At 49.7% G+C, this 27,256-nt stretch overlaps 1 protein-coding gene across 2 annotated transcripts in view; it reads right to left on the bottom strand.

Annotated features, from left to right (window-relative positions):
- The window catches only part of WFS1 (wolframin ER transmembrane glycoprotein), a 50,234-nt gene extending 30,815 nt beyond the window's left edge, over nucleotides 1-19,419 (bottom strand). The window contains exon 1 of one of the 2 annotated variants that reach the window (XM_065914476.1): nucleotides 19,102-19,419. The gene's annotated coding sequence lies outside the window, so the exon portion shown is untranslated. Of the gene's footprint in view, nucleotides 1-1,789; nucleotides 1,936-19,101 lie in introns of those variants that run through there. The other variant, XM_065914475.1, reaches the window with a different exon arrangement.
- Nucleotides 19,420-27,256: the final 7,837 nt, after the last annotated feature.

The raw sequence follows: 27,256 nt of genomic DNA, 5'->3' as shown, positions 1-27,256 counted from the left end.
ACAAGCGCCAGGCTTGGTGCTGGGGTTGAGGTCCCAGGCAGAAGGAAAATTGAGGGTCGGGCTACAGGGCAGCGGCAGTTTGAGACCCAATCAGGTTGTGTGGGGACAGGCCAGGGAGATCGAGGAGGGAGCCGGGCAGCCTTCCAGGGAAAATGAGGAGGCCTGGCCCGGGGCAGGCATCTGAGGACAGCTCCTGGGCCAGGAGAGACAAGAGCATCCCCAACTGAACAAGAGGGTGTGGAAGCAGGATGTGGTCTGACTGGTGGCACAGGGCCATGGTGGGGGTGCCACTTTCTGGGGAGGGGATCTAGGGGAGAGGACGGAGCCGTCTGAAGCACGGAGCAACCTCTCCACCAGACCACTCTCATCATCAGCATCATGGACCAGGGTTTGGTCTCTGTCCAGGCATTTTGGGGACTGAACTAGGTTCCCCTCTGTGACCAGCCCCCAAAGGCCTATCCAGCCTTGGTCTGCAAGGGGCAGGGGTGGCCTGAGTGGGGAGCCCTCCAGATTCCTTCTATCCTGGGAAAGAAGATGAGATGTGGCCTCTGGGCAACCTTTCCTGTGTCCAGTCAAGGCCCAGCTGCTGGGGGGAGTGAGAATATAAAGGAATCTTCCTCCGAATCCCCGTCAGATGCCAAGGGGGTACCAGTGAGAATCACAGCCCCTTGGAGACGGGCAGCGGGGAAGAGTGACTTTTGGGCTTCTCTTGGCGTGGCTTCCTCACTGGGGCTGCAGCGAGGGAGGCAGTCAGCACACCGGGTACCCGGGGCACTGCTCCCTGAGTGATGGATCCCGGAAGAAGGGAAAGCCCTTTACCAATGGGCCCAGTGCCAGGGGTCACTGTCCAAGGTGAGGAGAGGCAGGCACTTGTTCTCAGAGCCTGCCCAGAGGGGCACAGGTTTCCACCAGGCTCTGTCTGATCCGCGGTGGGGTCTTGGGCAGGTCATCAAACCCCAGTGAGTCTTGGTTTCCTCATTTGTCAAATGGGCCAATAATCCCATACCCCTAAGACTACTGGGAGAGTCAAATACTGTATAAGTGTTAGTTCCTCGGAATTTCTTAACATCAACTACAACCACCGGTGTGAGAGGTCCCAGATCCATCACACCTAAAAGAGGTGGGTCAGATTTCCCAGAAAGTTTCCATCAAAGCAGAAACTGATGCTCCCCCGAGGGCTGGGATCACCTGGACCCCCAATACAAACACACACAATCAGCAGCCCTCATGGGGGCGGGGGGCGGTGACAAGCGCCTTCCAGCGGCCCCAGGGGCACGGAGGGCAGCCCAGGGTCTCACCGAGCAAGCCGAGGGCCGCGGGGGAAGGGCCATCATGACGGGGCAACCCGAGAACCATGCAGGGTCGCAGGGGGCAGGGGCGCCTCCTTCCACCCACCAGGACCCCAGCGCCAACAGCCGCCTTCCTCTGAGGCCGGTTTTCCCGCTGGTGGGGCGGGGGGGGGGGGGGGGTTCGAAGCCAGGCTCGCGGGCGTGACGGTGCTCTGGGCGCGCGGTGCCCCGACGATGCCCGGGGAGCCCAGGCTTGGGGCTGAGGGGGCGCACATCCCCGGGAGGAAGCCGCGATCCAGGCCCGGGCAGGGGAAGCCCTGAGTGTCGCGGAGAGCACGGGACCCTGGCCCTCCAACTTCCGGGGAACTTGCAGGGGACACTGGTACCAGCCGTCCGCCGCTCAGATGGGGAAACTGAGGCCAAGGCGCGCGGCCAGTCCAGGTGCTCTCGGTTCCCTTTCCAGGTCCCGCTGCGACCGCCCCTCGCCCCGAAGTACTCACCGGCCCGCGAGTGGGCCTCACGCGGCGCTGCGACGCTCTTGGGCCTCCGAGCTCGCCACAAAGTTGATCGGCAGCAGCTGGAGGGACCAGGGCCGAAGGAGAGCAGTCGGGACCAAGCGGGGTGTGCTGGTTTCAGTGGGAGCCGGTGAGCGCGACCAACAGCGCGGGGAGGGGCGGGGCCGGGGCGGGGCCGGGGCGGGGCCGCAGGCCGTCCTCCACTCCCGACGCGGCCCGGAGGACGCGGCGCCGACTCGGCCCGCTGAGCGGCCGGTCTGCCTGCCAATCACTCCGCACCTCCGCCAATCAAAGAGCGCCTCGGCGGGCTACTGCTTACGGGCCCACGGCGCGGCCAAGCTCGAGGTCGCCGGGAGGGCGGGTCCGGCCCGCCCACTGCGAAAGTTTCCGAGCTAACTCGGGCAGTGCGGCCCAGCCCGAACCCTGGCACGCCACGCTACACCGACAGGGCGTCTGGGTTGCTATGCCCGGCTGCACGCCCACGGGCGAGGCTCAGACGACCTTTCACCCACTACTCTAGCCCCAGGCTCCCCGACTTCAGATTTATTATCATTGCTCTTGCAATCTTAACTGTCACGTTGAGTGCCTACTATGCACCAGACACCTTAATTTTCGGCCCCATCAAAGATGGTCTAAGAGGGCTGCCCTAATGGAGGAGCACGGATTGGAAATTCCATTAAATGTGACTCATTTAACCAAAGGCTGCTTTAAAAGCACAAGATCAAATGCAATGTAGTTTGCGTTCACAGAGTAATTGTGAGATTCGTTTAAAAATATCTATTACCAGACCAGGGAGTGGTGCAAGGATGAGGCAGTCTGGAAACCCTCTTCTTTCGGTCCTGCTCTGGGGTCTGAGCCTGAAGGAGGAAATGACAACCCACATCAGTATTCTTGCCGGGAGAATTCCGTGGACAAAGGAGCCTGGTGAGCTACAGTCTGTGGGATCGCAAAGAGATGGACCCGACTGAGCGATTAACACTACCCCTGGGGTCTGAGAGGGGTGGTTTGGAGATGAGGGCAAAGGTCTATTCTTAAGCCAGGCCTTGGGGCTGAGAGAGGCCCGGGTTGGCGGCAGGGGTACCTCTTGGGCTGTGTCTGCTCTGTGTCTGATCCTCACAGCCAACCTGAGATGCCTGTCCTGGGTTATCAGGGTTATCATTGCAGACTGTGGCTCAGAATGGCCACTGGAAACATGTCACCAACAGGTTGGGAGCAAAGATTCCAGATGGTTCCAGAGATGAGGTCTCTCTGCTGAACACACTACCTCAGGGAATTTTTAAAGCCTCGCAATTCATATCAGTTCCCTCACTTTATTCCCAGGTGCCCCCTTCCAACAAATCACCATCTTCTCGTGTGACCCTGTGAGGCCCACAGAGGGACGAAGGAACCAGGCATCCAACAACACTTGCTTTGTTCCCGGCTCAGCTTGGGGGGCTTTCACATGTTTTTCATTTCACCCCCAATAACCCTGTGAGGCAGGTGGCATTGGTTTCATCTTTCCTAATGAGAAGATTGAAGCTCAGGCATAGATGGTTTATTTGTCCAGAGTCACACAGAATTCTTTCCCCCTTACAATATACTAATTACAGAAAACTTGGAGGATTACACAAAATAGAAAGAAGAAAAAAAATCACAGGCTATTACTGTTCACATTTTGTAATGGTTTATGCATATTTAAGGGAGGGTTTCCAGAAATCACTGTGATTACACTGCACGTGTTGGTGCATGTGTGTGTGCATTAGGGCGGGGGTCCCCAACCCCCAGGCCGTGGACCGGTATCGGTGAGCGGCGGGCAACCAAGCAAAGCTTCATCTGCCACTCATCATTGATCCCCTTCATTCGCATTACTGCCTGAACCATCCCCCCCAACCACCCATCCATGGAAAAATTGTCTTCTAGGAAACTGGTCCCTGGTGCCAAAAAGGCTGGGGGCCAAGGCACTAGGGCAAAGTCCTAGAAGCAGAATCACTAGATTCTGAGAGGATTCTTCACATCTATAGATACATTTTTCTAAAACAGGCTTCTCAAAGTTGCTTCCAGTTTATCTCCGAGGGGCACACACTAGCTTGGGGAATTACTTTATTTTTTACTCTTGCCTAATATGGTAAGTGGAAAATGGTCTCTTTGCAATTGCAATCTGCATTTCCATGGTAACTCAGAGGCTGGACATTATATATTTCTTAATTTTGAGGAGCATTCACTCTCTCATTTATCTGTTGGGAGCTTAGAGGCTCTTTGAAAACTAATCAAATGAGTTTCTTTTATTTCTAACCCGAAGATGAGTATATTTGAAGGAGGAAATGGCAAGCCACTTTGGAATTCTTGCCGGGAAAGTGCCGTGGACAGAGGAGCCTGGCAGGCTACTCACTATGGGGTTGTAAAGAGTTGGATGCAACTGAGCACGCACACACATATGCCCTCATCCTTACTGCCCATCCTCTCCTTCAGCTCAGGTCAGGAGGCTGACCTGAATGGCTCCTGCAGACCCCCCTTGAGAACCAGCAGCCCTCCTTGCACCTGCAAGCCTGGATGCAGAGATGCCTCCTCCAGCGTCTCGACAGGACTTTTCCAATTCATTCATCACTGTCTATAAGAACATAAGAGGCTTGTCATCCACTCCCACTGGCTGGCCACTGCCTAGGAGACCACCATCAAGTAGAGGACCATACCTTTGAAAGGACCCAATAAATAGAGGGAAGAAGACAGATTAAACGGTTCCTCCTGGGAAAGGAAGAGAGAAAATGAATTACAGTCAGAGCACAGAAACATTTAACATAAGCCTATGGGCTGCCTTGGTGGCTCAGATAGTAAAGGATCTGCCTGTAATGCGGGAGACCTGGGTTCGATCCCTGGGTTGGGAAGATTCCCTGGAGAAGGGCATGGCAACCCACTTCAGCATTCTGGCGTGGGGATCCCCATGGACAGAAAAGTCTGGCAGGCTACAGTCTGTGGGGTCGCAAAGAGTTGGACATGATTGAGCACCTAAGAACTTTAGGTGGAATGAAAAACTTTAAAAGTCATAGGTAAATTCAGAAAGAAAACAGTCAAGGTGGAAAAAAAGTAAAAAGCTGGGACATAATGTGGAGGAAAAACACATGAAAATCATCAGGGAGAAAATGGGAGGCTTGCAGGCAGTTCTAAGAGATACAGCATTTAAAGAACAGGTACTCCAAAAGGAGCTTGAGGGGAAGCAGTAATGAAAGAAATGCTAGAAAAAAATGTCTTGGGGGCTAAAGCTATGCCATAAAGTCTCCAACTCCAAGGATAAGCAGAAAGTCTTGCAGAGTTCCAGAAAGAGCCAGTCACATCCAAGAGAAGGAGAATCAGAGCAGAGTCATATTCCTAGGTGACTTTGGGACAGTATCTAGGGATTCTGAATGTCAGACACTGAGACTTTCCCTCCTGTGATGAAATTCATGTGTCAGGGCAAAAGAAGGGAAATACCTTACATGGCTGGGCACAGAGAAGATCCCTTTTACCCACAGAAGTTTCTTTCTCACCAACACAGTTCAGTCAGAGTCTATATCCCAAAGTAGAACTCAGAAAATGGTGGTGAGCAGTGACCCTTGCAAAATTGATGGTTTAATCTGAATATGCCTGGGATTCTGTACCATAATTGCTAAGTAGGGATTCTTAAAACATAAGCCACATACTGTAAGGGAAACCTGTGTAGCCTGGAAGTGAAAAAATAGAATTGATCTTAGCAAAACCCAGGAGAAGAGGGAGCAAGGGGTGGAATGGAAAAGTTCAAGGAGCTGAGTAGAATTTCTGACTTAATTAGTGGAAGCTGGGAGGATTGGGAGATTATGCATAAAGAGACAAAAAGAAAAGGGAAAAAAGAAACAGCAGTAACAACAAAACATAATAAAAGATGAAAAATTTTAAACCATGAACATCAACTTTCATAAGAAATATGAATGGGCTGTATTTCCTATCTAAAGTCCATTAGACTGGGGAGATAAATAAAAATCCAGTTTAAGTGCTATTTCCAAGAACTGTACCCAAAATGTTGACAGAGGTCCAAAGTGGACTACATTTGAAAACTGAAATTTAAAATGTAACAAGAGTGACAAATTAATGTTGCATAAAGAATTCAAGGCAGAAAGCATTCACAGGAACAAAGAGGGCTATTATGTAATGCAGCAAGATACAATCTGCAGAGATTCAATAGTTATAAATCTTAATTCACCAGAAAATATAGCAGCTGCGATGGTTACTTTTATGCATCAATTTGACTGGGCCAAGATTTGGTCAAACATCAGTGTAGGTGTTGCTGTGAAGATATTTTTTAGATGCGAGTAACATTTTATATCAGTAGACTCTGAGGAAAGACGATGACCCTCTGTAATGTGGGTGGGCCTCACCCAATCAGTTGAAGACCTTAAGAGGTAATGACTGAGGTCCCCTGAGGAAAAGCGAACTCTGCCAGCAGATGGCCTTCAGATTTGAGCTGCAACATCAACCTTTCACTGGGTCTCCAGTCTTCCCTGCTGATTTTGGACCTGTCAGCCCCCGACAATCACATGAGCCAATTCCTCGAAATCTCAGTCTCTCTCTGTCTCTGTCTCTGTCTCTCTCTCTCTATATATATATATAGGTGCTTTTGAATTGTGCTGGAGAAGACTCTTGAGAGTCCCGTGGACAGTAAGGAGATCAAACCAGTCAATCCTAAAGGAAATCAACCCTAAATACTCATTGGAAGGATCGATGCTCAAGTGAAGCTCCAATGCTTTGACCCCCTGATGCAAACAGCCAATTCATTGAAAACGACCTTGGTGCTTTCACCAAGGGAAAGATTGAAGGCAAAAGGAGAAGAGGGTGGCAGAGAATGAGATGGTTGGATAGCATCACCAATTCAATGGACATACATTTGAGCAGATTCCAGGAGATAGTAAGGGACGGGGAGGCCTGGTGTGCTGCAGTCCATGGGTCACAAAGAGTCAGACAAGACTTAGTGACTAAACAACATACATATATTAAACACAGATGCAGATTTTGATACAGATATAGATAGATATAGATATCTCCCATTGGTTCTGCTTTTCTAGTGAACCCTGACTGATGCAGCACCCAAACTCATAGGGCACTAACTTAGACCTACTAAGAGAACCTACTGAAACACAGCTCTTGTCCTAATTCAATGCCATCTCTCTAGGAGGCCTGTCTTCACTTCCCCACAAAGTCGAAATAACTCTGTGCCTTGTTGTTGAGTATTGAATGAATGAATGGCTTCATAAGGAGCTCTTTCTTGCATTCAGGTCCAGACTCTTTAATGGAATATCTAAAAAAAGCCTCCCACAGACTTTCTTGGTGATCCAGTGGTTAAGACTCCATGCTTCCCCTGTATGGGGCATGGGTTTGATCCCTGGTTAGGGAACTAAGATCCCACATGCCACACGATGCAGCCAAAAAAAAAAAAAGTCCTCCCACACTTCATTCTTACTTCCCTAACTGCAGTTCTCTGATGCCTCACTGTTTTCAGATTCTGAATTCATGTGCTTGCCCACTTCCTTCCTATTTAAGATATTGAGATATTGTTAGTTGTTCAGTCATGTCTGACTATTTGCGACCCCATGGACTGTAGCCTGTCAGGCTCCTCTGTCCGTGGAATTTTCCAGGCATGAATACTAGAGTGGGTTGCCATTCCCTTCTCCAGGGGATCTTACTGAACGAGGGATCGAACTCAGGCCTCCTGCACTGGCAGACAGATTCTTTACTGATGAACCACCAGGGAAGACCACTTCAGTTTACTCCGCAAACATTCAGTGATGTCCTACTTCATGGCAAATAGATGGGGAAACAGTGGAAACAGTGGCTAACTTTATTTTTCTGGGCTCCAAAATCACTGTAGATGGTGATTGCAGCCATGAAATTAAAAGACACTTACTCCTTGGAAGTAAAGTTATGACCAACCTAGACAGTATATTAAAAAGCAGAGACATTACTTTGCCAACAAAGGTCTGTCTAGTCAAAGCTATGGTTTTTCCAGTGGTCATGTATGGATGTGAGAGTTGGACTATAAAGAAAGCTGAGCGCCTGAGAATTGATGCTTTTGAACTGTGGTGTTGGAGAAGACTCTTGAGAGTCCCTTGGACTACAAGAAGATCCAACCAGTCCATCCTAAAGGAGATCAGTGCTGGGTGTTCATTGGAAGGACTGATGTTGAAGCTGAAACTCCAATACTTTGGCCACCTGATTCGAAGAGCTGACTCATTGGAAAAGACCCCGATGCTGGGAAAGATTGAGAGCAGGAGGAGAAGGGGACAACAAAGGATGAGATGGTTGGATAACATCATCAACTCGATGGACAAGGGTTTGGGTGAACTCCGGGAGTTGGTGATGGACAGGGAGGCCTGGCATGCTGCGGTTCATGGGGTCGCAAAGAGTCAGACACGATTGAATGACTGAACTGAACTGAACTGAACCACCTCTAGGCCTTGGGCTACGTGTCAAGTATACAAGGAAAAATAAGGAAGGACATTGGTGAGTTATCATCTGAAGGACAGCAGAGTTGGAGCCTTTTTCAGATCATTATTAGGTCATAAATGGTCCCCTAGATATCAGCCCCTACCTCCTAGAATCTGTGAATGTTACCTTATCTGGAAAATAATGTCTTTGCAGATGTGACCAAGTGACATGTAATGTCATTACATGAGATGGGGTGATTATCCTGGATTGTCCAGGTGGGCACCAAAGACTGTCACAGATACCCTTGAAGGAGAGAGGCAAAGGGAGATTACACACACACACACAGAAAGTGATGTGGAGATGAAGCAGGCAGAGATCGGAGTGATGCAGCCACAAGTGAAGGAATGCCAGCAGCCACTGATGCTGGAAGAAGCAAGAAGTGGATTCTCCTTGATTTCAGTGCAGTGACACTAATTTCCGACCTTTGGCTCCAGAACTGTTGTTTAAAGCCACTGAGTTTGTGGCAATTTTTCACAGCAGCCTCAGGAAACTAATGTAATCCTGATGTTATGTTACTTCTATGGTCTTGCTGTCACCTGCTGTCCACCAGGGTCCTGCAGATGAGCTGGAGTGAGGCATGGAAATTCCAACCTTTGCAAGCACAGCCTTGGGATAAACATAACCAGAGCACTGAACCAACCCCTTGGCATTCAAATCCGTACTCATCAAAATCACGGAATCAAGGGACCAGGAAGATAAAGAAGCTGTATTGAGAGCTGGGTAGTGCCGTTGAATGACCAGGCTGAGAGTTCCACAGACCCCGTGACCTAGGTCCTGAGTGTGTAGCCCCCTGGGCTAGTGAGATCAGAACAACACAGAGGCATGTCAGCCACACACTTGGTGTCTAGGACTGTGAGACCCTAGAGCCACTCAGGTATCCACATTTCTTTTAATTAATTATTTTAATTGGAGGATAATTCCTTTATTAATAATTGTGGTGGGTTTTGCCATACATCAACATGAATCAGCCATGGGTGCACATGTGTCCCCCCACCCTGAACCCCCCTCCCACCTCCCTCCCCACTCCATCCCTCTGGGCTGTGGCTTTGAGTGCCCTGCTTCACAGATTCCCATGGGGGATTCTGATGTGCAGGGAAGTTTAAGGCCCATGACTGTAAAGGTGCATGATTGAAAGTGTGATCTTCGTCCTTCACTTGGGCGCCTGTTAGAGATGCAAAAACCCACTCCACCTCAGACCTCCTGAGTCAGAGTCTTCATTTCAGAGAGACAACCCTGTGATTCGTGTGGATGGTAAAGTAGCAGGCGTCATGCTCTGGGCTGCAGCGTCCCAGCCCAGGTTGCATGCATCTAAGAACCACCTGGAAGGCCCACCTTGCCCGGGTCAAAGGAGTCAGAAGTTTGGATTTATGGGGGGTCCTGGATAGCTAGAAGCAGAGGGGCCACGCTCGGCACTCAGCAAGTTGAGGAGCACACTCCAGCCATGCTCCCTCCAACCCCTTCCCAGCCTCCCTGCTGGAGGCCATTCCCCCCACCCTTGACCATGTCTAAGACAGGAAGCTCTCTTGGTGCTACATCTCAATGGATATTCCTGACACCGTGACAGGGTTGCCCCCCTCCATCCCCAAGGAGGTGGAGGCTCCCCAGGATCACACATCACAGGGCGGGTCCGTGGCAGAATCTCTGGGCTCCCGAGCCCCGCCCCTTCTATCCCCACTGCTCTAACCATCCCCCACCACCCTCCTTTCCTTTGTGCCTTTATCAGTCTGAGCTCAGAGTCCACTCTGCAGAGTCCTTAAAACTGCAGCAGAAGTGTCCAGAGTTGTGACAGAGGGCTGGCGCCAGTCACATGGCTGTGTCACCAGGGCCGGGTGCTACACGAGGGCCCCCCCAACCTCACCTACCCACGCCAGCCTGCACTTCCACCCCCCTACACTGCATTGTTGCCGGGGAGCTCTGAGCCCCCATGAGTCTGAGTCGTGATTTACTCATCTCTGAAGGCAGTGTGACTGCCGCTCTTAAGGGCCTTCTGATGGGTGAGTCACCGAGCACATGGAGAAGTTTCATACTGGAAAAAAGACCTCCCAACATGCCAAGGTAGCTCTGGGGCAGAAGACAGACAAATGCTTGCGCAGGGGAGAAGCAAGGCCCAGGCCTCCCCCCCGACTCCCCATCACCCCCTAGGTCATTAGGCGGGTTCTCTAGAGGGACGGAACCAATAGGACCTATATGGACATAGAGAGAGAAATGCCTTAGAGAGATTCTCATGCAATTACGGAGGTTGGGAAGTCCCACCGTTTGCCTTTTGTAAAGTTGGAGACCCAGGAAGGCTGGTGGTAGTTCTAACCCAAGTCAGAAGGCCTGAGCCAAGGTCCAAGGACAGGAGGAGATGCACGGCCCAGCTCAGGCAGCGTGGATTCGCCCTTCCTCTGCCTTTTCTCTTCCGTTCAGGCCCTAAACAGATGGAGGGTGTCTGCTCACACTGGGGAGGGTGGTCTGACTTTCTCAGTCCCAACTCAAGCTCATGTACACTCTCAGAGAGAAGGCCTTACCAGCTCTCTGACACCCCTTGGCCCAGGCTAGTCGGCACATAAACTTAACCATCACAGCCACTGCGGCGCCGGGAGGGGGCACACCCACTCCCCCAGCGCCGGCTCCTTCTCCTGAGAAACGGGCCCAGCCTGCTGCCCTGCGATGGGCGGGGAGAGGTGACCGCGAAAGCCACCGACGCGGGGCCTCCCCATGGCGTCACTGAGGGCAGCTCAGGGGCCACTGATGGTTCGGCCAACAAGCCACAGCGCTCTGTGGCACCAGCAGCGGCCGCATTTGCCAAGAACCTCCCGCTTCTTCCCTTCCTGGGCACTGCGGCTTGAGATGGAAGAGTCTGAGGCATAGCCACTTCCTTGTTTGGAGGGGCTTATGGACTGGTCTGGTGCAGAAGCTGGAAAACACCAGCCACCTGCTACAGAACAGAAATGAGCAGGTAACTAGCGAGAAGTGATGCTGGCATGCAGATTCCCAGCCTGGGAAGACATCGCCACTGGCTACAGCAGTCAGGGAAGGCTCCCTGGAGGAGGTGCTGACTTTACATACTTTTTTTTTGGTTTTTTTCTTTCCTTTTTTTGGTTCTTCTTTTTTCTAAAAAGTAGACTTTATTTTTTAAAGCAGTTTCAGGTTCACAGTAAAACTGAGCAGAAAGTGCAGATAGTTTTACTATATACCCCTTACTCCTCAACACCCAGAGCCCCCTCCACTGTCAATAGCCACCCCACCCCCACCCGGCAGAGTGGTACACTTGCTATAATCAATGAACCTGCATTGTACTAAGTCACTTCAGTCGTGTCCGACTCTTAGCGACCCTATGGACTGTAGACCGCCAGGCTCCTCCGTCCATGGAATTCTCCAGGCAAGAATACTGGAGAGGGTAGCCACGCCCTCCTCTAGGGGATTTTCCCCACCCAGGGCTCTAACCCATGTCTCTAGTATCTCCTGCTTTGGCAGGTGGGTTCTTTACCACTAATGCCACATGGGAACCTATAGTGTGACATCATTATATTGTTTAAGGTCTATAGTTTAATGAGGGTTCACTCTTGGTCTTATACATTCTGTGGATTTAGACAAATGCAAAACGACGTGTATCCACCATTAGAGCATCACACCAGAGCAGTTTCACTGCCCTCAGAATCCTCTGTACCCATCCATTCATCCCCCGGCCCCCGTCATCAACCTGGCAAGCACTGATTTGTTACTGTTTCCATAGTTTTGCCTTTTCCAGAATGTCATATAATTGGAAACACATAGTAGGGATCTTTCATAAGATTGGTTTATTTCACTTAGTAATATGCATGTAAGGTCCTTCCGTGTCCTTTCCTCCCGCAATAGCTCATCTCTTTTTAGCACTGTATGGTGTTCCAGGTAAGGATGTATCAGCTGATCTATCCATCACCTACTGAAGGACATCATGGCTGATCCCGAGAGGTGCAGACCTGACATCAGAGAACACAGCAGAGAGGGTCCTTAGGTGAGTCTGGCACAGGAGATTCAGGGACCTCTCTGAGCATCAGCTCAGCACACACTTTACCCGTGGGTTGCTGGAAAGGTCCATGAACTAACCTGTGGCCAGTACAGGGCCAGACCAGTGGATTCTGGTTCCTGCACATCATCCCAGAAATGATCAGTACCCCTTGCAAAGGGTCACTACACCTGGTGGCTCATTAAATCCACACTTGACCCTGAGGGTGGGTATTATCCCCAGGCTATAGACAGAGAGTCAGAAGCTCTGAGTGGTGGAGGGACCTGCCCAGGGTCACGCCATGACAGCTCTTTGGTTTGATTGTCCCCAATCCCTGCTGTGATGTCATGCCACCCCCAGACCCCCTGTCTGAACCCTAACAAGCTCACCTGGGCAGAGGTTCAGGTGGCTTTAGGGAAGATAAAACGTGTCACCAAAAGCGCCCTTTTGAACAAACACCCCCAGTCTGTGAGTTCCCAACTTCCTCGTGTACCTTCCTGGGAGAAGGGGTTCAGCTTTTCCTCCCTCCCTTCCGAAGCGACACATTCTCAGTCTGAGTCCCTGCTGTCATCTTTACAATACCCAGAGTTAGTGGGAGAGGGAACTTATCACTCACTTTAGCACAAAACAATAGAAGAAAACTTAGGCGCGCCGCACTCAAGCAATGTCAAGAAGTGCTGAACATTACACGATTCGAAATCCTCCCCAAAACTTTCCAGACACCCACTTAGCAGCAGCGATAGGAACACCATAGATAGGTGTCAACGCGGAGACTGGCAGAGAAAGCTGGGCGGAAAGAAAAAAAAAGCACTTTTGATATTTGTGGGAGCAATTTGGACAGTTTAGAAAAAAAGAGATATTGTTTTTGACAATTGTTAGAAATATAAGTTACCTGGAGAGCTTACTGTGATCGCAGATAATTGTTTTCCCGAAGTTTTTGATACAATGGAAGCTGTCAGACTCTGGTTGCAACTTGCTCTGTGACTTGCAAAAAGAACTTTGAGAACAAGAAAGGAGAAGGAGCCTGGGTACAGGAGATTCTCTTGGCTCTTTGAGACTGTGTGGTACACGAAATGCATGAATGTGTTGAAATTTTTTTTCCTGGAGAAAATAAGAGTATCGGTGGTTAGCCATGGTTCAGGTGGTCTTTGAGTTGCCCCGACGCAGAGGCTATGAGCTGCCATTCCAGAGCACATCCATCTTGGTCCCTGAGCCAAGTGGACAGTCTGGCCTGATGTCAGCACATACAGTGCCTGGAGACACACCAGGATCCAGGATGTGCCCCGCCAAGGGCAGCAGTGTTATTATCAGAATAAGGTTCAGACATCTTCGTGAGGGCCTGTGGAGTCCAGAGGTAGCCTGGGGGCAGCTGGAGAAAGGGTGACATTTGAGCTAGATCCCAAAGGGACAGAGTTGCTGTAGGAGAGCAGGAGGAAAAGGCTCTTCTGGCAGAAGTCAGGATGGACGCAAGGGATGGAGAACAGACAGAGCAGGGTTGGGCCAGGCAGAGATCTGGGCTGATGAAAGCCAAGGGGGTGGGAGCAGCGGCCCAGGAGGCTGTAGAGGGCTGCATGGTGAAGAGTTCGGAGGAGTTTGCAGATTACCCAATTGGTGAAGGAATAGCAACCCCTTCCCCAACACCCGATGTCCCAAAGTGGTCCCCTGGAGAGGAAGAAGGCATGTTTCATGATAATCAGTTATCTACTGCTAGGTAAGAATCTATGCCCAAACTCAGTAACTGAAAACAACCTGTTCACCTGCCCTTGATTTGGGGTCAGGGATATGGGCAGGAATCAGCTGGGTGGTTCTTTCATTGCAGGGGGCAGTGAGGGGTCAGCTGGGGTCCTTCGTTTGGCAGCATTCTGCTGGCGGCTGAGCAGGGCTGGAAGGTCCAAGAAGGCGTTGATCTCAGCGAGGCAGTAGTGAGCTGTGACATGAAGCAAGATATTAATTCCCTGCCCAGGAAGTGAACCTGGGTAGCCTGGATGAAAACCAGGAATCCTAGTCACCTGACCAGCAAAGGCTAGAGGCTAGAAGCTCTTTTCTCCTGGATCTTTCAGTTCAGTTCAGTTCAGTTGCTCAGTTGTGTCCAACTGTTTGTGACCCCGTGGACTGCAGCATGCCAGGCCTCCCTGTCCATCACCAACTCCCGGAGTTCACCCAAACTCATGTCCATTGAGTCAGTGATTTCATCCAACCATCTCATCCTCTGCTGTCCCCTTCTCCTCCTGCTTTCAATATTTCCCAGCATCAGGGTCTTTTCAAATGAGTCTGTTTTTTGCATCAGGTGGCCAAAGTATTGGAGTTTCAGCCTCAGCATCAGTCCTCAGTGAAAAATGGGTTTATCATGGAGGCAGAAACTGTGAATGCAGCTACAAAGTTTATTAGAGATATAGCACAGTAACAAGTAGGAGAACACACTGAGAAATGGTTTGCTTGGTTGAGACAGCAGGAAGGCAGAGATGCACACCCAGAGAGAAAGGGTGTGAGTGTCCCCCTAGTGAGGAGGAGAGCAGTGAACAGGCAGTTAACTCGTTTATGTAGGTCAGTTCTTCCGGTTCTTTGTTTACCTTTAGCCAGTTATCTGGTTTCTTTTTCCACACTTGGCCTATCCTGGGACCCTTCCCTGGCTGCGCCTGCATGCCCAAGTCAAGATAGATCTCAAAGGGAAGGCTTCTGGGACTTTTGACCCCTAAGGAGCCCTTCTGCACATATATAGTGTCTTCCTTGTTTCAAAAAGAGGGAGAGCAGAGGTCCCTTAATCCTTCACTCAAACAGGATCTTGCCCCTCTTTGTCCTTGCCAAGATTATTACCTTAAGGTACTTATAGGAGACAAAGACCGGCTTTTCACCGTTTCTGTCTTTACTTCAGAGGGCAAGCAGGAGGCTGATTGTAAACGCTTTAACTGGAGAACGCTGTCTCAGGAGATGCTAACAACTTTAAGGATCCAGCCTGAAGCCCACTTCTTCGTGCTGCATGAAATGCAACCAGGAGGCCAGTTGTAAATGTCTAGCCTGGAACCCATTGATCTCCTACCTCAGCTTCACTCATATAAAGTGAACATTGGGCTCCTGCACGTGGCCTCTGTCTCTCCACGTGATTGCTTGGCTTCCTCCTGGCGTGATGGCCGAGTGCAGTCAGGCTTCTTACATGGCGGCTGGTTTACAGGGGAAGGGTCCAAGATGGGGAAGAAAGCTGAACATCCCTTAAGACCCAACCTCAGAAATGAGCATCTCTTTGCATCATATGTTCACAAGTTATTGTTCAAAATGAGTCACAGGGGAGTCAGCCCACATTCCACATGATGGGAGATGAAGAGATTTCAGTCATTTCAAATCTGCTGCAGCATGGGACCCCCAGGAAGTTAAGTAATCAGTTCAGGGTCAGGCTGACATAGTGGAGAATCAGAACTCAGGTTCAAGTCCTTGGCTCCCGGCCAGAGGTCTTTCCTCAACACACAGGCTTCAAAGGTACTTATCACAAAAGGAAAATATTCCATCTAAAGATGCAAGTTGTTGGGATTGGGGCTTTGATTTTCTCCTTCCACCAAGTGCCCAGAGACCTTTTAAAGAGTCTGCAGAAATGAATGAAAAGAGCAAAAGGGGAAGTCTTTGTCTTTAGAGAAAAAAAAGAAAAGAAGTGGGAGTCAGTGTTACCAAGCAACAAATATAAGGCAGAATGATATGAACAGCATCAAATTAAATAGGGCTTCCCAGCCTTTGTGAAGTCACAGCTCACAGAGAAAATGGTACTTGTGCAGATTAGAGCAAAGGGGTGAGGCTGCTCCTGTGGGAGCTCACTGGACTCAAAGACTCCAGGCATCCCAGGCCGTAGTGGATCCTAGCGCTGAGGAAATCACTACTCCAGCACACAGGAACCCATTTGTTATCACTACCATTACCACCATCACCACTACCACCACCACCATCGTCATCACCACCACCACCACCACCACCACCACCATCACTACTGTCATCACTACCCCACCATCATCATCCATACTACCACCACCATCATCACCACAACCACCACTATCACCACCACCACCACCACCACCATGGCCACCATCACTATCACCACCACCATCACCACCATGGCCACCATCACTATCATTACCACCATCACCACCATGGCCACCATCTCTATCACCACCACCGTCATCATTACCACCACCACTACCACCACCACCACCATCACCACCATGGCCACCATCTCTATCACCACCACCATCACCACCATCACCATCGTCATCACCACCACCACCACCACCATCCCACCATCACCACCATCCCACCATCACCACCACCATCCCACCATCACCACCATCCCACCATCACCACCATCCCATCACCACCACCATCCCACCATCACCACCCCGCCATCCCACCATCACCACCACCATCCCACCATGGCCACCATCTCTATCACCACCACCATCACCACCATCACCATCGTCATTACCACCACCACCATCACCACCATGGCCACCATCTCTATCACCACCATTACTATCACCACCACCACCACCACCATCACCACTACCATCCCATCACCACCCCACCATCCCACCATCACCACCACCATCCCATCACCTCCCCACCATCCCACCATCACCACCACCATCCCATCATCACCACCACCATCCCATCATCACCACCAGCATCCCACCATCATCACCACCATCTCCACCACCATCCCATCATCACCACCACCACTTTCATCACCATTTATCATCAACAAGGAAATAGAGCAGAAAATTACCCAAGTAACTTAGGGACTTCACCTGTCTTCATCTCAAAACCAGGATAGTGCTAGTTAGCATTCACTGAGCACTTAATACGTATTGTCTCATTTGCTCTTCTCAACAGCCACATGGAACAAGCGCTGGTATTCCCCCCCCCCCCCCCCATTTTATGATTGGAGGAAGAGAGTCTTTAAGCAACACGTTCAGGGTCGTGCAGATCCTGGTGGCAGAGGCAAGCCTGACTCACTCTCAACCACTCAGTGCTTCCCTCTGGTCCTCCTGTGAGATTCAAGTGGCATCCTTCTTTTACAGCAGAGGCTCAGAGAGGTTAAGAAACTTGCTCCAGGCCACTGAGCCAGGGACAAGATCTTGTCTTTTCCTCCTGGCTGGGGGCTCTGTGCCTGAGTCCACACCCTGAGAGCCAGCTCTCTACCCAGCCTGCCAGATTTTAAGGTCTTCAAAGACTGCTGCCTTTTAGGCACTGTGGCTGTTATCACTCAGAGACAATTGAACCCTCATGTTAGAGCCTCTGGGTGTGTGTCTTTATCTATGCCTCTCTCTGGAGCTTGCAGGCAGTTATCTTGCATGACGGAATGAAATGAGACTTCTCTGGAGGTGAAATAAGATCTGTCTGCATGTCTTCCTTCTCCCCACACCTTAGGACACAGGGGGATGTGTTGATCAGAACTGCAAAAGGGCTCTGCAAATTATAAAGTGTTTATAAAAACTTGTTATGATAAACTTTCTGATTAGTAAGGCCTGTGGAACAGTTGAGCTCTTGGATAGCAAGCTGACAGTGCCATTTCAGGAATTTATTATAATATGAAAAAGGCATTTTGAGAAATAATTGCAAGAATTGCCACATCCAGCCTGGAGAAGAGATGGCTTGTGGAAGCAAGAGCAGGTTGTGGAGACTTTGACCCACTGTGCCTGCTGCCAGCGCCACCGTCTCTTGACCCTCTCCTGGCAGAGCAGGTCTCTGCTTGAAGCTCCTCTCACCATCGAGAAATGGAATATTTCCTGCCAAATCAGTAACAAAGAATGTCACAACCATCAGCAATTGCAGCCTTCCACGTGAGCCAGTGAGCTCAGAGGAAACGCAGGAAGGAAAAGAACACCTGCCATCTAGCAGCCATCAGACTGCAGCCACTCCACACAGTGAGCCCTAAGGAAACTCAGGATGTGAAAACACCAGATACTGGCCCTAGGTAGCTGAGGTGCATAGCAAAGGAATGATTTCATTGAGTCCATTTGCATCTTCCCATAATAGAAAATTTCTAACTAAATTCACTAAATTCCTTAACTTGAGATATCTGGTTTTCCTTTAATTCACAATAATCTTTTGATGTTCAGATTACCTGTCCTTTGTTACAAAACTTCTGTTATAACCTGACTCCTCCCCTCCCCTCCTTGGAGCAGTTCTCTCAGGGTTACTTCAGATGCTGCCTCTCCTGCTTGAAGTCCCCCAAATTCCCAATGAATAAAACACCACTCTCAACTTTTAGGTTGTGGATATTTTTAAAATCTACACCACTGTGGGGATCTCTGACCACCCTGACCACCCATCTCTTGGCCACTTAATTTCATCTGCAACCTGAAGATGAAATGGTTCCAGATTATTTATTTGTATTATCAATCATTGAATGAATAAATGAATGGAGTGAGAAATGTTTTCAAATTCTCCACAGACCAGTCAAAATGACATGTTTGGTCATATCATCCTCTTCCTTGAAAACCATCCAAAGACCTCCTTGCCCCTCCACTTAGAAGAAAAAATTCACGCCTTTTCCTGGCCCCCCAGTGATGCTGCCCCACTGAGTTCACACCCATCTCCCTGGTTCCCACCTGTTCAGCCACTCTGGCTTCCCTTCTGTTCTGAGAGGGTACCAAGCCCTTCCTACCCCAGGGCCTTTGCCCATGCTATTCCCTCCACCCCCACGCCCTCCCTGACCTACTCTTCATGCGGTTGCCCCATGCTCTCCTTCCTGCCAAACCATTTTATTCACAACATGCTTCTCCCACCAACACCGCCCATTACTGACCCTGATGCAGGCTCTTCTAAGTATCCCTTATTTGTTTGTGAACCATATTTTTAATCTTTCTTCTTTACTCACCTGTAGGTAGATTGATGGTCAGAGCTGAACTTCAGTTACTCCACTGTATCTGCCTAGTAAAGTCCCTCAAAAGGCTGGGGCGAGGGGACTTAAAACACAGAATTTTCTTCCTTCACTGTTCTGGAGGCCAGAAGTTTAAAATCAAGGTATTGGCAGGGAGGTGTCTTCCTGGGGGCTCAGTGGGAGGATCCAGTCCAGGCATCATCCACCCACCCTCCCCTCCCCCCAGCTTCTGGTGGCGGCCAGCAGTCCTTGGTGACCGTGGCTTGTGGTGGCATCACCCAGTCCCTGTCTCTGTCATTACATGACTTTCTCCCCAGGTGTCTCTATCTTCACATGGTGTTCTTTTCTGTGTGTCTGTGTCCAGATTTCTCCCTCCTTATAAGAGAACGTAAATCCTTGGATTAGGGCCCATCCTATTCCAGGATGACCTCAATTTAACTGGATTACATCTGCAAAGACTGTTTCCAAATAAGGTCACATTCTGAGGTTCCAAGTGGACATAAATTTTGAAGGGGGCAATGCTATTCAATCCTCTACACCCACTATCCCTGGCTAGCAGTCCACTGTATTTGTTAAACAAATGAATGACTCAATCAATTAATTATCCAGATGACCATTTTCTGCAGATGGAGAGTGAGCATATATGTTCTGGAATGTTCTAGAGGACAGGACATGGAGCAAGAGTCAAGGAGGAAGATTTCAACTCAAAAGGAGTAAGGGCTAGTGGTGACTGAGAGGGGCCAGCGTGCGCCCACGTTTCCTTATTTCACTGACCCAGTAGGCTTGGCAGTCAGGCCTCGGTTCAGCCGGTGGAGAGAGGACAGGAGTGTCCCAGGAACGTTGGTCATGGATGGCTGCCTCATCAGCAGGGAGCTCCAGGTCACTGGGCATCTGTGCCTCTTGCCCAACAACAGCTGCATCACCATCTTGCCAGGGACTCTGTTGAGGAGCTTCAGATGGATGAGCAGAATCTAAGAGCCTTTCTAATCCAGACGCTGTGTGATTTATTATCACAACCAAGACTGCAGGGCCAGTCACACCCAGAGGGCAGTGCCGACACTCCTTCCAGCCCAGTGCATGGTGGCCCGGGGAGGTACGGTGGGGCATGGCCTTTGGTGTCACACTCTGGCAGCGATGATGAACTATCCTTCAAAAACATGTACCCCTCTTTCCATAGTACCTCTGCTCAGGCAAGGACTGTATTTCCCAGCACCCCTGGTTCTGCATGTGGTCATGGGTCTACTTCTCACCAATGAACTGCATGAGAAGTGATGTCACTTCCAGGCTGTGGGTATAAAGAAGCATGTGCCGTCTCTACACACTCGTTCACCAACAGCCAGCCAGGCAGGAGGTCCGTGAAGCCAGGGAAATAGTGAAGTCACTGACTGGTAGAGCCTGGGTCCCTGAATCACCTTGTGGAGGAAGGCTGTCCACCAATCAGGATCACCAGACTGCACTGTCAGAGAACAAAAACTACCTTCTACTGGTTAAACTACTGAGATCCAGGGATTATCTGTTACAGCAGCTAGCATTGTTTAATTGACATACAGACAAACCTGATTCTAATGCTCTGCTGGCCACCTAGGCTTGCACAAGTATCTCTTGTTCTTCTAGCCTCGGTTATGACACAGGAGTAATACCTGCCTTCAGAGGTTGTTGTGAAGAGTGTAAAAGGTTACTAAACCATGTAAAGTGATTTGTACAAAACCTGGCATCCATTAAGTAGCCTTAATCAAAGTCAACTCCCTCCCCTTCCAAACCCAGTACCTTTCTCAGGTTACCTAACAAATCTTTGTCACTTTCCTGCTCTGGGCCACATGCCCTCATGGCCACAGGCCCAAGACTACATGTATCCTCATAGGGGTTTTCCTGGGCAGACTAGGATATTACTTGAGTAACTAAACCTCTAAAAACAAACCAAAAGGAATGCTTATAGTTATTGAGAGGAGACCAGAAAGACAGAAGTGAGCCATGAAAATAAGCATCCTTCAGCCCTCTCAACCTGCAATTCCTGTGTTCCAGTCCCAGCTCCACCACTGACTCTGAGCTCTTGGGACCTGGTATAGAGTTACATGCTTCCCTGGACCTCAGAGTCCCCATCTGTGAAATGGTTGGGTTGGAGCCTCCAGCTCTGTCCCGCCATCATCTTACACGTCTCTCCCCACACTCAGAACCCACTCCACTCAGCACAGAGAAGAATGTGTCTTTACCTCTAGAATGCTAGGTGCCTTAAACCTCCAGGCTGGCCAGACACCCTGGATGCCACGTCCTTGACAGCCAGAAAGAAAGCTTACGGGTAGACACAGGAGTTTGGAGATGGGTTCTATTTCCTTGGCAAATTCTGGGGCATAATATAGAAAGCTGCATCAGGAAGAGACCCACATCATCCAAGCTCAGGGGACCCCGGGAATCTCACAGTCTGACTGCCTACACTTTATGGATGGAGTCCTGTGGGCTGAGAGCGGAAGCAACTTGCCTGGGGTCACCCCATGGCAGTGGGGGCAGCATAAGCACTCAGCATGCCAGCCCTTGGGCCCACCATCCCACCAGGCTGGCCCCCATGAAGGGCTTTCACCTGAAGACCAGTGCTCTGACCTCTGATGGCTCGCTCTCTACAAAAGCACATTTTTGATTAAACTTGCCTTTGAGGAGGTGGGCAGAACGTTTCTGCATTGAGGGAGGTGGGTGTGCAGGAGGATTTAACTCTTCTTGGTTACTCCCAGCCTTGTTACTGACATTTTTTTTCTTTTTCCAAGCAAATGGTTGTTGTTGTTCTGTTGCGAAGTTGTGTCCAACTCTTTGTGACCCCATGGACTGCAGCACTAGGCTCTTTGGTCCTCTACTATCTCCTAGAGTTTGCTCTAATTCATGTCTATTGAGTTGGTGATGCTATCTAACCATCTCATCCTCTGTTGCCCGCTTCTCCTTTTGCCGTCCATCTTTCCCAGCAAACGGTAGGCAAATCAATTAACCACTTGATTCTGGTGACCTCTAGTGGACACACTTTTAATAGCAATATTTAGGATTAAATTCCTAAAAGCTGGTGCTGGGAAAGTTTGAAGGTGGGAGGAGAAAGCGAGGACAGAAGATGAGATGGTTGGATGGAAACACCGACTCAATGGACACGAGTTTGAGGAAACTCTGAGATATGGTGAGGGACAAGGAAGCCTGGCGTGCTGCAGTCCATGGGGCCGCAAAGAGTCGGACACGACTGAGTGACTGAACTGAACTGAACTGATAACCTCCACAAATTACAGGAAATGTCAGACAGTAAACATTAAGATACCATTGTATACAATTACATTCAAAACTAGATTCAGGCTTACAACAAACTGATGGATGTGGGGGCCGCTGGCTTTCCAAGGTCCTCAGTGTAAGTCCCACATTCACCAGCTGTGTATCCTCAGGGGAGTCACATCTCTGCCTTTTCTCTGATATCAGGGTGGTGAGGTAGGACATGGAAGCACCTCTGTACTCAGAGGTGAGTATATCAAAGTTCCCCATCTCTTCCCTCCTCAAAATTTTGCCTTAGGTACCAGCTGCATAAACATCACCCAAGAGCTCGTCACAAATGCAGAATCTACAAGCATGTGAGAGTCTTAGCGTCACAACCTTAGATAAACTGTTTGGGGAAGTTGTCTGAGTTCTTTGTCCCTTGAGTTTAGTCCTTTTGTTGGTGGTGGTGACTTATACTGAGCACCTTGGAAAGCCAGCAGCCCCCACATCCATAGCAACATGTTAGAAAATATTAAGCACACTAACAGCTTATACGGTGCTTTTCACCTGCATTCCCATCACTCTTTCCCAATGAGTCAGTTCTTCACATCAGGCAGCCAAAGTGTTGGAGTTTCAACCTCAGCATCAATCCTTCCAATGAACACCCAGGACTGATCTCCTTTAGGATGGACTGGTTGGATCTCCTTGCCATCCAAGGGACTTCTCAAGAGTCCTCTCTGACACCACAGTTCAAAAGCATCAATTCTTTGGCGCTCAGCTTTCTTTATAGTCCAACTCTCACATCCATACATGACTACTGGAAAAACCATAGCTTTGACTAGGCACACCTTTGTTGGCAAAGGAATGTCTCTGCTTTTTAACATGCTGTCTAGGTTTGTCATAGTTTTTCTTCCAAGGAGCAAGCATCTTTTAATTTCATGGCTGCAGTCACCATCTGCCGTGGTTTTGGAGCCCAAGAAAATAAAGTCTCTCACTGTTTCCATTGTTTCCCCATCTATTTTCCATTAAGTGATGGGACCAGATGCCATGATCTTAGGTTTCTGAATGTTGAGTTTTAAGCCAACTTTTTCACTCTCCTCTTTCACTATCAAGAGGCTCTTTAGTTCTTCTAAGCTTTCTGTCATAAGGGTGGTGTCATCTGCATATTTGAGGTTATTGATATTTCTCCCAGCAATCTTGATTCCAGCTTCTGCCTCATCCAGTTCGGCATTTCGTATGATGTACTCTGCATGTAAGTTAAATAAGCAGGGTGACAATATACAGCCTTGACATACTCATTTCCCGATTTGTGGAGGTTATAACAGAAACCAAAAGTGACTTCATGACTTGTATATAGTTCAATCACCTATTTATGCATTTCTTCACTATATCTTAATTATAAGGAAAATTTATTTTAAAACTGTCTTCCTCTTTAATCACTGGTTCATCAAAACTTGATATGGAGATAATGCTTTTTTTCCATCAAAAGTGACCATCTTTACATTTAATTTCTATTTATAAGCCCTTGAACATTTTCAGTGTTGCAATAGCTGTCAAAGCCAGAGATTCTAAGCTCCCTGAAGCATTCTAATAATTCTTGGCACGCTGTGTGGCCATGTCCATGTGTACACTTCAGTTCTGTAATAATTTACTGACAAAGATTACTGCCAGAACCCCAGCAGTTCCTACCCCAGCCCTCAGGCCTGAGAGTTGATATTTATAGAGGTCCCCCTGGGACAGACTCCTGGCATGAAGTTCCTCCTCTCTTCCAGGGTCTCCCACTGGCCACCATGATCACCACCAGCAGCCCAGGCTTAGGTCCCAGCCCCGGTCACAACCTCCCCAGGACCCCACAGTGCCCCAGGCCACCGCAGGCACATGTGTGGGTTGGTAGCCCAGCAACCAACCTAACTGCTTGGAGAACAGCGTTACCACCTGGCACATCCCCTGAGCATGCTCTGTCGTCCTGTCAGACGTCAATTATAAAGCGCAGGTTCAAAGAAAAAATTATTAGGACTTTTAAGATGGTAAGAGCAAAGCGTTAAACCTAGTCCTTCTGAGAGCAGCGCTCTGAGACTTGAGAGGTTGCACACCTGTGAAGCCAGCCCTGGTGACCATCCTGGCCAATATTTACTGAGTCCCCCACATGCCAGACCTGGTCTAGGAACCCATGCAATCCTCACAATAATCTGATGAGGTCTTGCTATCACCCCCATGCTACAGATGGGGAAACTGAGCATCCCGGAGGTAAAGTGATTTATGCAGGGTCACAGAGCTAGCAAGTGGCGTCCGGGCACCGAGTCTGGCCCCAGAGCCAGTGCTCCTAACACATCAGCTGGACAGTTTACTCTACTTCATTCTAGGGCAGGAGGATTATCCACCATTTCTACTCTTAGAGTCCTCAGCGTCTCACCCACTCTGGCCCATCTCTGCAGGCAGGCAGAGCTAGATGCCCAGGTTTCTTATCTCCCAGCATGAAGAGAGGAAGAAGTTCAGGTCAGAACTCCGACCTGCTCAGTCATAGACCCCAATAATCAAACATAAAGTGCCTATAGTGAGGATATCTGAAAAAGATTTATTCAACTATAGTCATCACCTATTAGGAAGCCCTGAAATCAACTTAGGGGGTTGTGCCCAGCAGTTTTAAAACATGAAATAGAAGACCAAGTGTCAGAGTGCACCTCTGAAGTAGACTGACTATTGCTTTGCATGAGTTTGGCTTTAATTCTGTTTGTATGCGCTGGGTCACACGGCAATTTTGTTTCTTTCTGTGCCTCCTTGAACAAGTCCATCTCAGATAATTATGTTTCAGCTCCTCTGGCCAGGGGATCCACCTAGGCACCTACAGAAGTGCAGTGGCCACTCCTGCCATCTGCGGGCACCGTGGCCCCCCTGTGAGCCCCAGCACCCCCAGCGATTTGGTTTCCCTGGGTACATTCTGCAAAGGCTGGGCTGGGAGCTGTGGAGGCACTGCCCAGAAGCATAGGTAACTGGATCTGGAGGGAGTCAGATTTCACAGATGAGGCTTCAGCTGTGGAGGGCAGGGCTTCTTGAAGGAGGCATCACTGAGCTCTGAAACCCTGCCTCTCTGCATCAGGACCACCCCAACAGCATCATCTCCCACCCCGGTCCCCACATCCCACCTGGGACAGTGGCATGGGGTTCAGCTCCTATGAGGGGCATGAGAAACCCAAACCCAAGCCGGTCCCCACGGTGCCTGGGGAATGGATTCACTCCAGCAAAGAGGCCCGGCTGTGGGGATGAGCATGAGACAGGCATCCCCTCAGCACCTGTCAGCTGATGCAGGTGTTATTGTCGCCACGGGACGGATCCCGGCAGGACAGTTGTCAGGAACAACAGGCACACCCATGTCCAGCGCCCCCCGCAGCATGCAGTCCTGGGCAGGGTGACTTAGAAGGCACAGCTCCTCAGTCCTGACAATGACCCCACCAGGTGTCGGCATCCCATTTTACAGAGCAGGAAACTGAGGCTCATGCAGGCAGTGCCTTGCTCAGAGTCCCATAGCTAAGTGGAGATAACATATGTCTAGGGATGTTTGGACATTCAGACTCGACGTATTAGACGCGGGCTAGTCCAGCTCCCTTGCGGCAAATGGGGAAATGGAGATGGAGGGATGAATTTCAGGCCCCATAGGTTTTGGGAAGCAGAGCTGAGGCGAGGATCAACCCTGCCCGCCATGGTTAAGTCTTCCACCTGAACCTGAGAAGACTCACCCTCACCTCCTAGACACCTGGGCCCACCTCGCCTCACTTAGAACCTGCTACTACCTGCTTCTCATGGTTGTTTGGTCCAAAGGTCAGGGCCTGAGACCCTGGGACCTGGACACAGCTCAGGGCTCACCATCAGGCTGCTGTGTACCCTTCCGGGAGAAATCCAGGTTGTCCTGTGATGGAATAAAGGGCTGAGCTTGATGAGTTACATGGCCATTGAGGCATTTGTATTTAGGGCTGCCAGATAAAATATGGGGTGTCCAGTTAAAATTTTTTAAACCACTTTCAGCGTGTCTTTTTTTTTTTTTTTCCAGCGTGTCTTAAATACTGCATGTGACATACTAAAAGTTCTTGTTTATCTGGATTCAAATTTAATTAGTGTTCTGTATTTTTATTTGCCAAATCTGAAAGTTCTCTTTGTGGTCTAATTTGGATAATCCAGGTATTCTTATTCAGCAAACGTCATCGAGAGTAACCTTGGCTGTAGGTTGGTGCAGGACAGGGTCACTATAGGGAGGGAGAGGCCGTGTTGGTTTGAAAGAGAAAGACGACTGTCCTCCTGCAAAGCAGCTACCAGTCCTGTAGGCCCATGTGGTCAAAGCAAAGAGCTGAATCTCCATAGGATACAGTTGTCATGGAAACCAAATCGGATCTCCTCGCTGATGGCATCTCTGGCCAATTACTGGGCTTCTCTCTTTCCATCTGTAAGTAGCTCAAGTGGACCTGCCGCGCAACGAGATTGGATGTGTGTGGTGGTGGTGGCTTAGTTGTCAGGTTGTGTCTGACTCTTGCAACCCCATGGACTGTAGCCCACCAGGCTTCTCTGTCCATAGGATTTCCCAGCCAAGAATACTGGAGTGGGTTGCCAAGCATCAAGTGTGTACAAAAACCAAGTACAGAGCAGGCCTTCAGCATCACTCTGGCTGACCACCTGCCATAAAAGTGCTCAGAGACACCCCATCAATGTTTGCTGAGCAGAGAGAAAGATGCTGGGATCCTCTGCCAGGACTCCAGCCAGACTGCACACAGACCTCTGCAGGGTTACAAGCTGGCTTCCTCCTCTAGAAACAGTGTTCACTGGGGCAGATACTGCCCTCTGTCCCCGCCCCCCCCCCCAATTCTTCTCTACCCCCTTCTTCCTCACTAACCCAACCCATCTTTGCTCTGGGCAGCCCTGTTTTCAGCTAAAACTACATTTCCCAGGC

Source organism: Muntiacus reevesi, chromosome 22 (assembly GCF_963930625.1).
Source record: "Muntiacus reevesi chromosome 22, mMunRee1.1, whole genome shotgun sequence".
Taxonomy (NCBI): Eukaryota; Metazoa; Chordata; class Mammalia; order Artiodactyla; family Cervidae; genus Muntiacus; species Muntiacus reevesi.
The sequence above is the reverse complement of the archived record's forward strand: the minus strand, read 5'-3'. Positions and strand labels throughout refer to the sequence as shown.